Source organism: Rhynchophorus ferrugineus, unplaced genomic scaffold (genome assembly GCF_030347505.1).
Source record: "Rhynchophorus ferrugineus isolate W39M unplaced genomic scaffold, kcgeb_rfMv2 rfM2, whole genome shotgun sequence".
Classification (NCBI taxonomy): Eukaryota; Metazoa; Arthropoda; class Insecta; order Coleoptera; family Curculionidae; genus Rhynchophorus; species Rhynchophorus ferrugineus.
The window spans coordinates 59,313,281-59,325,855 of NW_027472581.1; positions in this window are offsets into that span (position 1 = coordinate 59,313,281).

The window sequence follows — 12,575 nt, forward strand, 5'->3', positions numbered from 1 at the left end:
ATTTTACAATTTGGCTCTTCTTCTAACTTGGGTCAAAATTGTAAAATGGTCTTATGAATTAGCGATTTCGTTCCAATTCACATTCCAAGTAATTTCCGGCATGCTAATTACGTTGCCGATTGTCAAGTTGCGTTATCTCTTATTGTTTCCGAGATATGGACTATCGAAATTTTACAATTTGGCTCTTCTTCTAACTTGGGTCAAAATTGTAAAATGGTCTTATGAATTAGCGATTTCGTTCCAATTCACATTCCAAGTAATATTCGGCATGCTGATTACATTGCCTATTGCCAAATTGCATTATCTCTTATAGTTTCCGAGATATAGGCAATCGAAATTTTACACCTTAGACCCTGTTTCTAACGTGGGCCAATATTGCAAAATGGTCTTATGAATTAGCAATTTCGTTTAAATTCAGATTCCAAGTAATATTAGGCATGCTGATTACATTGCCGATTGCCAAATTGCATTATCTGTTATAGTTTACGAGATATGGGTAATCGAAATTTTATACATTATACTCTGTTTCTAACTTGAGCCAAAATTGTAAAATGGTTTTACGGATTAGCGATTTCGTTCCAATTCATATCCCAAGTAATATTCGGCATGCTAATTACGTTGCTGATTGCCAAATTGCCATAACTCTTATATTTTCCGAGATATGGACTATCGAAATTTTACAATTTGGCTCTTCTTCTAACTTGGGTCAAAATTGTAAAATGGTCTTATGAATTAGCGATTTCGTTCCAATTCACATTCCAAGTAATATTCGACATGCTGATAACATTGCCTATTGCCAAATTGCATTATCTCTTATAGTTTACGAGATATGGTCAATCGAAATTTTACACCTTAGACTCTGTTTCTAACTTGGGCCAAAATTGTAAAATGGTTTTATGAATTAGCGATTTCGTTCCAATTCACATCCCAAGTAATATTCGGCATGCTAATTACGTTGCCGATTGCCAAATTGCATTAACTCTTATATTTTCCGAGATATGGGCTATCGAAATTTTACAATTTGGCTCTTATAACTTGGGCCAAAGTTGTAAAAGGTCTTATGAATTAGCGATTTCGTTCCTATTCACATTCCAAGTTAGATCCGGCATGCTAATTAAATTGCCGATTGCCAAATTGCATTATCTCTTACAGTTTCGGACGTATGGCCAATCAAAATTTTACACCTTAGACTCTGTTTCTAACTTGGGCCAAAATTGTAAAATATTATTATGAATTAGCGATTTCGTTCCAATTGACATTCCAAGTAATATTCGGTATGCGAAATTCGTTGCCGATTGTCGAATTGCATTATCTCTTATAGTTTCCGAGATATGGGCAATCGAAATTTTGCCCCTCAGACTCTGTTTCTAACTTGGGTCAAAATTGTAAAATGGTCTTATGAATTAGCGATTTCGTTCCAATTCACATTCCAAGTAATCTTCGGCATGCTAATTACGTTGCTGATTGCCAAATTGCTCTAACTCTTATATATTCCGAGATATGGATTATCGACAATTTACAATATATTGACTCTGCTTCTAACTTGGGCCAAAATAGTAAAATGGTCTTATGAATTAGCGATTTCGTTCCTATTCACATTCCGAGTTAGATCCGGCATGCTAATTAAATTGCCAATTGCCAAATTGCATTATCTCTTACAGTTTCGGAGGTATGGCCAATCAAAATTTTACACCTTAGACTATGTTTCTAATTTGGGCCAAAATTGTAAATTATTCTTATGAATTAGCGATTTCGTTCCAAATCACATTCCAAGTAATATTCGGCAGGCTAATTACGTTGCCTATTGCCAAATTGCATTATCACTTATAGTTTCCTATATATGGGCATTCGAAATTTTACACCTTAGACTCTGTTTCTAACTTGGGCCAAAATTGTAAAATGGTCTTATGAATTGGGGATTTCGTTCTAAATCACATTCCAAATAATATTCCGCATGCTAATTACGTTGCCGATTGTCAAATAGTGTTATCTCTTATAATTTTCGAGATATGGACTATCGAAATTTTACAATTTGGCTCTACTTCTAACTTTGATCAAAATTGTAAAATGGTCTTATGAATTAGCGATTTCGTTCCAATTCACATTTCAAGTAATATTCGGCATGCTGATTACATTGCCTGTTGCCAAATTGCATTATCTCTTATAGTTTCCGAGATATGGGCAATCGAAATTTTACACCTTAGACTCTGTTTCTAACTTGGGCCAATATTGTAAAATGGTCTTTTGAATTAGCGATTTCGTTTAAATTCACATTCCAAGTAATATTCGGCGTGCCTATTACATTGCCGATTGCCAAATTGCATTATCTCTCATAGGCTCCAAGATATGGGCAATCGAAATTTTACACCTTAGACTCTGTTTCTAACTTGGTCCAAAATTGTAAAATGGTCTTATAAATTAGCGTTTTCGTTCCAATTCACATTGCAAATAATATTCCGCATGCTAATTACGTTGCCGATTATCAAATAGTGTTATCTCTTATAGTTTTCGAGATATGGACTATCGACAATTTACAATATATTGACTCTGCTTCTAACTTGGGCCAAAATTGTAAAATGGTCTTATGAATTAGCGATTTCGTTCCTATTCACATTCCAAGTTAGATCCGGCATGCTAATTAAATTGCCGATTGCCAAATTGCATTATCTCTTACAGTTTCGGCGGAATGGCCAATCAAAATTTTACACCTTAGACTCTGTTTCTAACTTGGGCCAAAATTGTAAAATGTTCTTATGAATTAGCGATTTCGTTCCAATTCACATTCCAAGTAAAATTCGGCAGGCTAATTACGTTGCCGATTGCCAAATTGCATTATCTCTTATAGTTTCCGAGATATGGGCATTCGAAATTTTACACCTTAGACTCTGTTTCTAACTTGGGCCAAAATTGTAAAATGGTCTTATGAATTGGCGATTTCGTTCTAAATCACATTCCAAATAATATTCCGCATGCTAATTACGTTGCCGATTGTCAAATAGTGTTATCTCTTATAATTTTCGAGATATGGACTATCGAAATTTTACAATTTGGCTCTACTTCTAACTTGGGTCAAAATTGTAAAATGGTCTTATGAATTAGCGATTTCGTTCCAATTCACATTTCAAGTAATATTCGGCATGCTGGTTACATTGCCTGTTGCCAAATTGCATTATTTCTTATAGTTTCCGAGATATGGGCAATCGAAATTTTACACCTTAGACTCTGTTTCTAACTTGGGCCAATATTGTAAAATGGTCTTATGAATTAGCGATTTCGTTCCAATTCACATTCCAAGTAATATTCGGCGTGCTAATTACATTGCCGATTGCCAAATTGCATTATTTCTTATAGTTTCCAAGATATGGGCAATCGAAATTTTGCCCCTCAGACTCTGTTTCTAACTTGGGTCAAAATTGTAAAATGGTCTTATGAATTAGCGATTTCGTTCCAATTCACATTCCAAGTAATCTTCGGCATGCTAATTACGTTGCTGATTGCCGATTTGCTCTAACTCTTATATATTCCGAGATATGGATTATCGACAATTTACAATATATTGACTCTGCTTCTAACTTGGGCTATAATTTTAAAATGGTCTTATGAATTAGTGATTTCGTTCCAATTCACATTCCAAGTAATATTCGGCATGCTAATTACGTTGCCAATTGCCAAATTGCATTATCTCTTATAGTTTCCGAAATATGGGCAATGGAAATTTTACACCTTAGACTCTGTTTCTAACTTGGGCCAAAATTGTAAAATGGTGTTATGAATTAGCGATTTCGTTCCAATTCACATTCCAAGTAATCTTCGGCATGCTAATTACGTTGCCGATTGTGAAATAGTGTTATCTCTTATAGTTTTCGGGATATGGACTATCGAAATTTTACAATTTGGCTCTTCTTCTAACTTTGGTCAAAATTGTAAAATGGTCTTATGAATTAGCGATTTCGTTCCAATTGACATTCCAAGTAATATTCGGCATGCTGATTACATTGCCTGTTGCCAAATTGCATTATCTCTTATAGTTTCCGAGATATGGGCAATCGAAATTTTACTCCTTAGACTCTGTTTCTAACTTGGGCCAATATTGCAAAATGTTCTTATGAATTAGCGATTTCGTTTAAATTCACATTCCAAGTAATATTCGGCGTGCTAATTACATTGCCGACTGCCAAATTGCATTATCTCTCATAGTTTCCGAGATATGGGTAATCGAAATTTTACACCTTAGACTCTGTTTCCAACTTGATCCAAAATTGTAAAATGGTCTTATAAATTAGCGATTTCGTTCCTATTCACATTCCAAGTAATATTCGGTATGCTAATTACGTTGCCGATTGTCAAATAGTGTTATCTCTTATAGTTTCCGAGATATGGACTATCGAAATTTTACAATTTAGCTCTTCTTCTAACTTGGGTCAAAATTGTAAAATGGTCTTATAAATTAGCGATTTCGTTCCAATTCACATTCCAAGTAATCTTCGGCATGCTAATTACGTTGCTGATTGCCAAATTGCTCTAACTCTTATATTTTCCGAGATATGGATTATCGACAATTTACAATATATTGACTCTGCTTCTAACTTGGGCTATAATTTTAAAATGGTCTTATGAATTAGCGATTTCGTTCCAATTCACATTCCAAGTAATATTCGGCATGCTAATTACGTTGCCAATTGCCAAATTGCATTATCTCTTATAGTTTCCGAAATATGGGCAATGGAAATTTTACACCTTAGACTCTGTTTCTAACTTGGGCCAAAATTGTAAAATGGTGTTATGAATTAGCGATTTCGTTCCAATTCACATTCCAAGTAATCTTCGGCATGCTAATTACGTTGCCGATTGCGAAATAGTGTTATCTCTTATAGTTTTCGGGATATGGACTATCGAAATTTTACAATTTGGCTCTTCTTCTAACTTTGGTCAAAATTGTAAAATGGTCTTATGAATTAGCGATTTCGTTCCAATTGACATTCCAAGTAATATTCGGCATGCTGATTACATTGCCTGTTGCCAAATTGCATTATCTCTTATAGTTTCCGAGATATGGGCAATCGAAATTTTACACCTTAGACTCTGTTTCTAACTTGGGCCAATATTGCAAAATGTTCTTATTAATTAGCGATTTCGTTTAAATTCACATTCCAAGTAATATTCGGCGTGCTAATTACATTGCCGACTGCCAAATTGCATTATCTCTCATAGTTTCCGAGATATGGGTAATCGAAATTTTACACCTTAGACTCTGTTTCCAACTTGATCCAAAATTGTAAAATGGTCTTATAAATTAGCGATTTCGTTCCTATTCACATTCCAAGTAATATTCGGTATGCTAATTACGTTGCCGATTGTCAAATAGTGTTATCTCTTATAGTTTCCGAGATATGGACTATCAAAATTTTACAATTTAGCTCTTCTTCTAACTTGGGTCAAAATTGTAAAATGGTCTTATAAATTAGCGATTTCGTTCCAATTCACATTCCAAGTAATCTTCGGCATGCTAATTACGTTGCTGATTGCCAAATTGCTCTAACTCTTATATTTTCCGAGATATGGATTATCGACAATTTACAATATATTGACTCTGCTTCTAACTTGGGCTATAATTTTAAAATGGTCTTATGAATTAGCGATTTCGTTCCAATTCACATTCCAAGTAATATTCGGCATGCTAATTACGTTGCCAATTGCCAAATTGCATTATCTCTTATAGTTTCCGAAATATGGGCAATGGAAATTTTACACCTTAGACTCTGTTTCTAACTTGGGCCAATACTGCAAAATGTTCTTATGATTTAGCGATTTCGTTTAAATTCACATTCCAAGTAATATTCGGCGTGCTAATTACATTGCCGATTGCCAAATTGCATTATCTCTTATAGTTTCCAAGATATGGGCAATAGAAATTTTACACCTTACACTCTGTTTCTAACTTAATCCAAAATTGTAAAATGGTCTTATAAATTAGCGATTTCGTTCCAATTCACATTCCAAGTAATATTCGGTATGCGAATTACGTTGCCGATTGTCAAATAGTGTTATCTCTTATAGTTTCCGAGATATGGACTATCGAAATTTTACAATTTAGCTCTTTTTCTAACTTGGGTCAAAATTGTAAAATGGTCTTATGATTTAGCGATTTCGTTCCAATTCACATTCCAAGTAATATTCGGCGTGCTAATTACATTGCCGATTGCCAAACTGCATTATCTCTTATAGTTTCCGAGATATGGGCAATCGAAATTTTACACCTTAGACTATGTTTCTAACTTGATCCAAAATTGTAAAATGGTCTTATGAATTAGCGATTTCGTTCCAATTCACATTCCAAGTAATATTCGGCGTGCTAATTACATTGCCGATTGCCAAATTGCATTATCTCTTATAGTTTTCGAGGTATGGGCAATCGAAATTTTACACCTTTGACTCTGTTTCCAACTTGGGCCAATATTGCAAAATGGTCTTATGAATTAGCGATTTCGTTCCAATTCACATTCCAAGTAATATTCGGCATGCTAATTACGTTGCCAATTGCCAAATTGCATTATCTCTTATAGTTTCCGAAATATGGGCAATGGAAATTTTACACCTTAGACTCTGTTTCTAACTTGGGCCAAAATTGTAAAATGGTGTTATGAATTAGCGATTTCGTTCCAATTCACATTCCAAGTAATCTTCGGCATGCTAATTACGTTGCCGATTGTGAAATAGTGTTATCTCTTATAGTTTTCGGGATATGGACTATCGAAATTTTACAATTTGGCTCTTCTTCTAACTTTGGTCAAAATTGTAAAATGGTCTTATGAATTAGCGATTTCGTTCCAATTGACATTCCAAGTAATATTCGGCATGCTGATTACATTGCCTGTTGCCAAATTGCATTATCTCTTATAGTTTCCGAGATATGGGCAATCGAAATTTTACACCTTAGACTCTGTTTCTAACTTGGGCCAATATTGCAAAATGTTCTTATTAATTAGCGATTTCGTTTAAATTCACATTCCAAGTAATATTCGGCGTGCTAATTACATTGCCGACTGCCAAATTGCATTATCTCTCATAGTTTCCGAGATATGGGTAATCGAAATTTTACACCTTAGACTCTGTTTCCAACTTGATCCAAAATTGTAAAATGGTCTTATAAATTAGCGATTTCGTTCCTATTCACATTCCAAGTAATATTCGGTATGCTAATTACGTTGCCGATTGTCAAATAGTGTTATCTCTTATAGTTTCCGAGATATGGACTATCGAAATTTTACAATTTAGCTCTTCTTCTAACTTGGGTCAAAATTGTAAAATGGTCTTATAAATTAGCGATTTCGTTCCAATTCACATTCCAAGTAATCTTCGGCATGCTAATTACGTTGCTGATTGCCAAATTGCTCTAACTCTTATATTTTCCGAGATATGGATTATCGACAATTTACAATATATTGACTCTGCTTCTAACTTGGGCTATAATTTTAAAATGGTCTTATGAATTAGCGATTTCGTTCCAATTCACATTCCAAGTAATATTCGGCATGCTAATTACGTTGCCAATTGCCAAATTGCATTATCTCTTATAGTTTCCGAAATATGGGCAATGGAAATTTTACACCTTAGACTCTGTTTCTAACTTGGGCCAAAATTGTAAAATGGTGTTATGAATTAGCGATTTCGTTCCAATTCACATTCCAAGTAATATTCGGCATGCTGATTACATTGCCTGTTGCCAAATTGCATTATCTCTTATAGTTTCCGAGATATGGGCAATCGAAATTTTACACCTTAGACTCTGTTTCTAACTTGGGCCAATACTGCAAAATGTTCTTATGAATTAGCGATTTCGTTTAAATTCACATTCCAAGTAATATTCGGCGTGCTAATTACATTGCCGATTGCCAAATTGCATTATCTCTTATAGTTTCCAAGATATGGGCAATAGAAATTTTACACCTTACACTCTGTTTCTAACTTGATCCAAAATTGTAAAATGGTCTTATAAATTAGCGATTTCGTTCCAATTCACATTCCAAGTAATATTCGGTATGCGAATTACGTTGCCGATTGTCAAATAGTGTTATCTCTTATAGTTTCCGAGATATGGACTATCGAAATTTTACAATTTAGCTCTTTTTCTAACTTGGGTCAAAATTGTAAAATGGTCTTATGATTTAGCGATTTCGTTCCAATTCACATTCCAAGTAATATTCGGCGTGCTAATTACATTGCCGATTGCCAAACTGCATTATCTCTTATAGTTTCCGAGATATGGGCAATCGAAATTTTACACCTTAGACTATGTTTCTAACTTGATCCAAAATTGTAAAATGGTCTTATGAATTAGCGATTTCGTTCCAATTCACATTCCAAGTAATATTCGGCGTGCTAATTACATTGCCGATTGCCAAATTGCATTATCTCTTATAGTTTTCGAGGTATGGGCAATCGAAATTTTACACCTTTGACTCTGTTTCCAACTTGGGCCAATATTGCAAAATGGTCTTATGAATTAGCGATTTCGTTTAAATTCACATTCCAAGTAATATTCGGCGTGCTAATTACATTGCCGATTGCCAAACTGCCTTATCTCTTATAGTTTCCAAGATATTGGCAATCGAAATTTTACACCTTAGACTCTGTTTCTAACTTGGGCCAAAATTGTAAAGTGGTCTTATGAATTAGCGATTTCGTTCCAATTCACATTCCAAGTAATATTCGGCATGCTAATTACGTTGCCAATTGCCAAATTGCATTATCTCTTATAGTTTCCGAAATATGGGCAATGGAAATTTTACACCTTAGACTCTGTTTCTAACTTGGGCCAAAATTGTAAAATGGTGTTATGAATTAGCGATTTCGTTCCAATTCACATTCCAAGTAATCTTCGGCATGCTAATTACGTTGCCGATTGTGAAATAGTGTTATCTCTTATAGTTTTCGGGATATGGACTATCGAAATTTTACAATTTGGCTCTTCTTCTAACTTTGGTCAAAATTGCAAAAATGGTCTTATGAATTAGCGATTTCGTTCCAATTGACATTCCAAGTAATATTCGACATGCTGATTACATTGCCTGTTGCCAAATTGCATTATCTCTTATAGTTTCCGAGATATGGGCAATCGAAATTCTACACCTTAGACTCTGTTTCTAACTTGGGCCAATATTGCAAAATGTTCTTATTAATTAGCGATTTCGTTTAAATTCACATTCCAAGTAATATTCGGCGTGCTAATTACATTGCCGACTGCCAAATTGCATTATCTCTCATAGTTTCCGAGATATGGGTAATCGAAATTTTACACCTTAGACTCTGTTTCCAACTTGATCCAAAATTGTAAAATGGTCTTATAAATTAGCGATTTCGTTCCTATTCACATTCCAAGTAATATTCGGTATGCTAATTACGTTGCCGATTGTCAAATAGTGTTATCTCTTATAGTTTCCGAGATATGGACTATCGAAATTTTACAATTTAGCTCTTCTTCTAACTTGGGTCAAAATTGTAAAATGGTCTTATAAATTAGCGATTTCGTTCCAATTCACATTCCAAGTAATATTCGGCATGCTAATTACGTTGCCAATTGCCAAATTGCATTATCTCTTATAGTTTCCGAAATATGGGCAATGGAAATTTTACACCTTAGACTCTGTTTCTAACTTGGGCCAAAATTGTAAAATGGTGTTATGAATTAGCGATTTCGTTCCAATTCACATTCCAAGTAATATTCGGCATGCTGATTACATTGCCTGTTGCCAAATTGCATTATCTCTTATAGTTTCCGAGATATGGGCAATCGAAATTTTACACCTTAGACTCTGTTTCTAACTTGGGCCAATACTGCAAAATGTTCTTATGAATTAGCGATTTCGTTTAAATTCACATTCCAAGTAATATTCGGCGTGCTAATTACATTGCCGATTGCCAAATTGCATTATCTCTTATAGTTTCCAAGATATGGGCAATAGAAATTTTACACCTTACACTCTGTTTCTAACTTGATCCAAAATTGTAAAATGGTCTTATAAATTAGCGATTTCGTTCCAATTCACATTCCAAGTAATATTCGGTATGCGAATTACGTTGCCGATTGTCAAATAGTGTTATCTCTTATAGTTTCCGAGATATGGACTATCGAAATTTTACAATTTAGCTCTTCTTCTAACTTGGGTCAAAATTGTAAAATGGTCTTATAAATTAGCGATTTCGTTCCAATTCACATTCCAAGTAATATTCGCCATGCTGATTACATTGCCTATTGCCAAGTTGCATTATCTCTTATAGTTTCCAAGATATGGGCAATCGAAATTTTACACCTTAGACTCTGTTTCTAACTTGGGCCAAAATTCTAAAATGGTCTTATGAATTAGCGATTTCGTTCTAAATCACATTCCAAATAATATTCCGCATGCTAATTACTTTGCCGATTGTCAACTAGTGTTATCCCTTATAGTTTCCGAGATATGGACTATCGAAATTTTACAATTTGTCTCTTCTAACTTGGGTCAAAATTGTAAAGTGTTCTTATGAATTAGCGATTTCGTTCCAATTCACATTCCAAGTAATTTTCGGCATGCTAATTACGTTGCTGATTGCCAAATTGCTCTAACTCTTATATTTTCCGGGATATGGACTATCGACAATTTACAATATATTGACTCTGTTTCTAACTTGGGCCAAAATTCTAAAATGGTCTTATGAATTAGCGATTTCGTTCTAAATCACATTCCAAATAATATTCTGCATGCTAATTACGTTGCCGATTGCCAAATTGCATTACCTCTTATAGTTTCCGAGATATGGGCATTCGAAATTTTACACCTTAGACTCTGTTTCTAACTTGGGCCAAAATTGTAAAATGGTCTTATGAATTAGCGATTTCGTTCTAAATCACATTCCAAATAATATTCTGCATGCTAATTACGTTGCCGATTGTCAAATAGTGTTAGCTCTTATATTTTCCGAGATATGGACTATCGAAATTTTACAATTTGGCTCTTCTTCTAACTTGGGTCAAAATTGTAAAATGGTCTTATGAATTAGCGATTTCGTTCCAATTCACATTCCAAGTAATATTCGGCATGCTGATTACATTACCTATTACTAAATTGCATTATCTCTTATAGTTTCCGAGATATGGGCAATCGAAATTTTACACCTTAGACTCTGTTTCTAACTTGGGCCAATATTGTACAATGGTCTTATGAATTAGCGATTTCGTTCCAATTCACATTCCAAGTAATCTTCGGCATGCTAATTACGTTGCTGATTGCTAAATTGCTCTAACTCTTAATTTTCCGAGATATGGATCATCGATAATTTACAATATTTTGACTCTGCTTCTAACTTGGGCTATAATTGTAAAATGGTCTTATGAATTAGCAATTTCGTTCCAATTCACATTTCAAGTAATATTCGGCATGCTAATTACGTTGCCGCTTGCCAAATTGCAATATCTCTTATAGTTTCCAAGATATGGGCAATCGAAATTTTACACATTAAACTCTGTGTCTAACTTGGGCCAAAATTGTAAAGTGGCCTTATGAATTAGCGATTTCGTTCCAATTCACATTCCAAGTAATATTCGGCATGCTGATTACATTGCCGACTGCCAAATTGCATTTTCTCTCATAGTTTCCGAGATATGGGTAATCGAAATTTTACATCTTAGACTCTGTTTCCAACTTGATCCAAAATTGTAAAATGGTCTTATAAATTAGCGATTTCGTTCCTATTCACATTCCAAGTAATATTCGGTATGCTAATTACGTTGCCGATTGTCAAATAGTGTTATCTCTTATAGTTTCCGAGATATGGACTATCGAAATTTTACAATTTAGCTCTTCTTCTAACTTGGGTCAAAATTGTAAAATGGTCTTATAAATTAGCGATTTCGTTCCAATTCACATTCCAAGTAATCTTCGGCATGCTAATTACGTTGCTGATTGCCAAATTGCTCTAACTCTTATATTTTCCGAGATATGGATTATCGACAATTTACAATATATTGACTCTGCTTCTAACTTGGGCTATAATTTTAAAATGGTCTTATGAATTAGCGATTTCGTTCCAATTCACATTCCAAGTAATATTCGGCATGCTAATTACGTTGCCAATTGCCAAATTGCATTATCTCTTATAGTTTCCGAGATATGGGCAATCGAAATTTTACACCTTAGACTCTGTTTCTAACTTGGGAAAATATTGCAAAATGTTCTTATGAATTAGCGATTTCGTTTAAATTCACATTCCAAGTAATATTCGGCGTGCTAATTACGTTGCCGATTGTGAAATAGTGTTATCTCTTATAGTTTTCCAGATATAGACTATCGAAATTTTACAATGTGGCTCTTCTTCTAACTTTGGTCAAAATTGTAAAATGGTCTTATGAATTAGCGATTTCGTTCCAATTCACATTCCAAGTAATATTCGGCATGCTGATTACATTGCCTGTTGCCAAATTGCATTATCTCTTATAGTTTCCGAGATATGGGCAATCGAAATTTTACACCTTAGACTCTGTTTCTAACTTGGGAAAATATTGCAAAATGTTCTTCTGAATTAGCGATTTCGTTCCAATT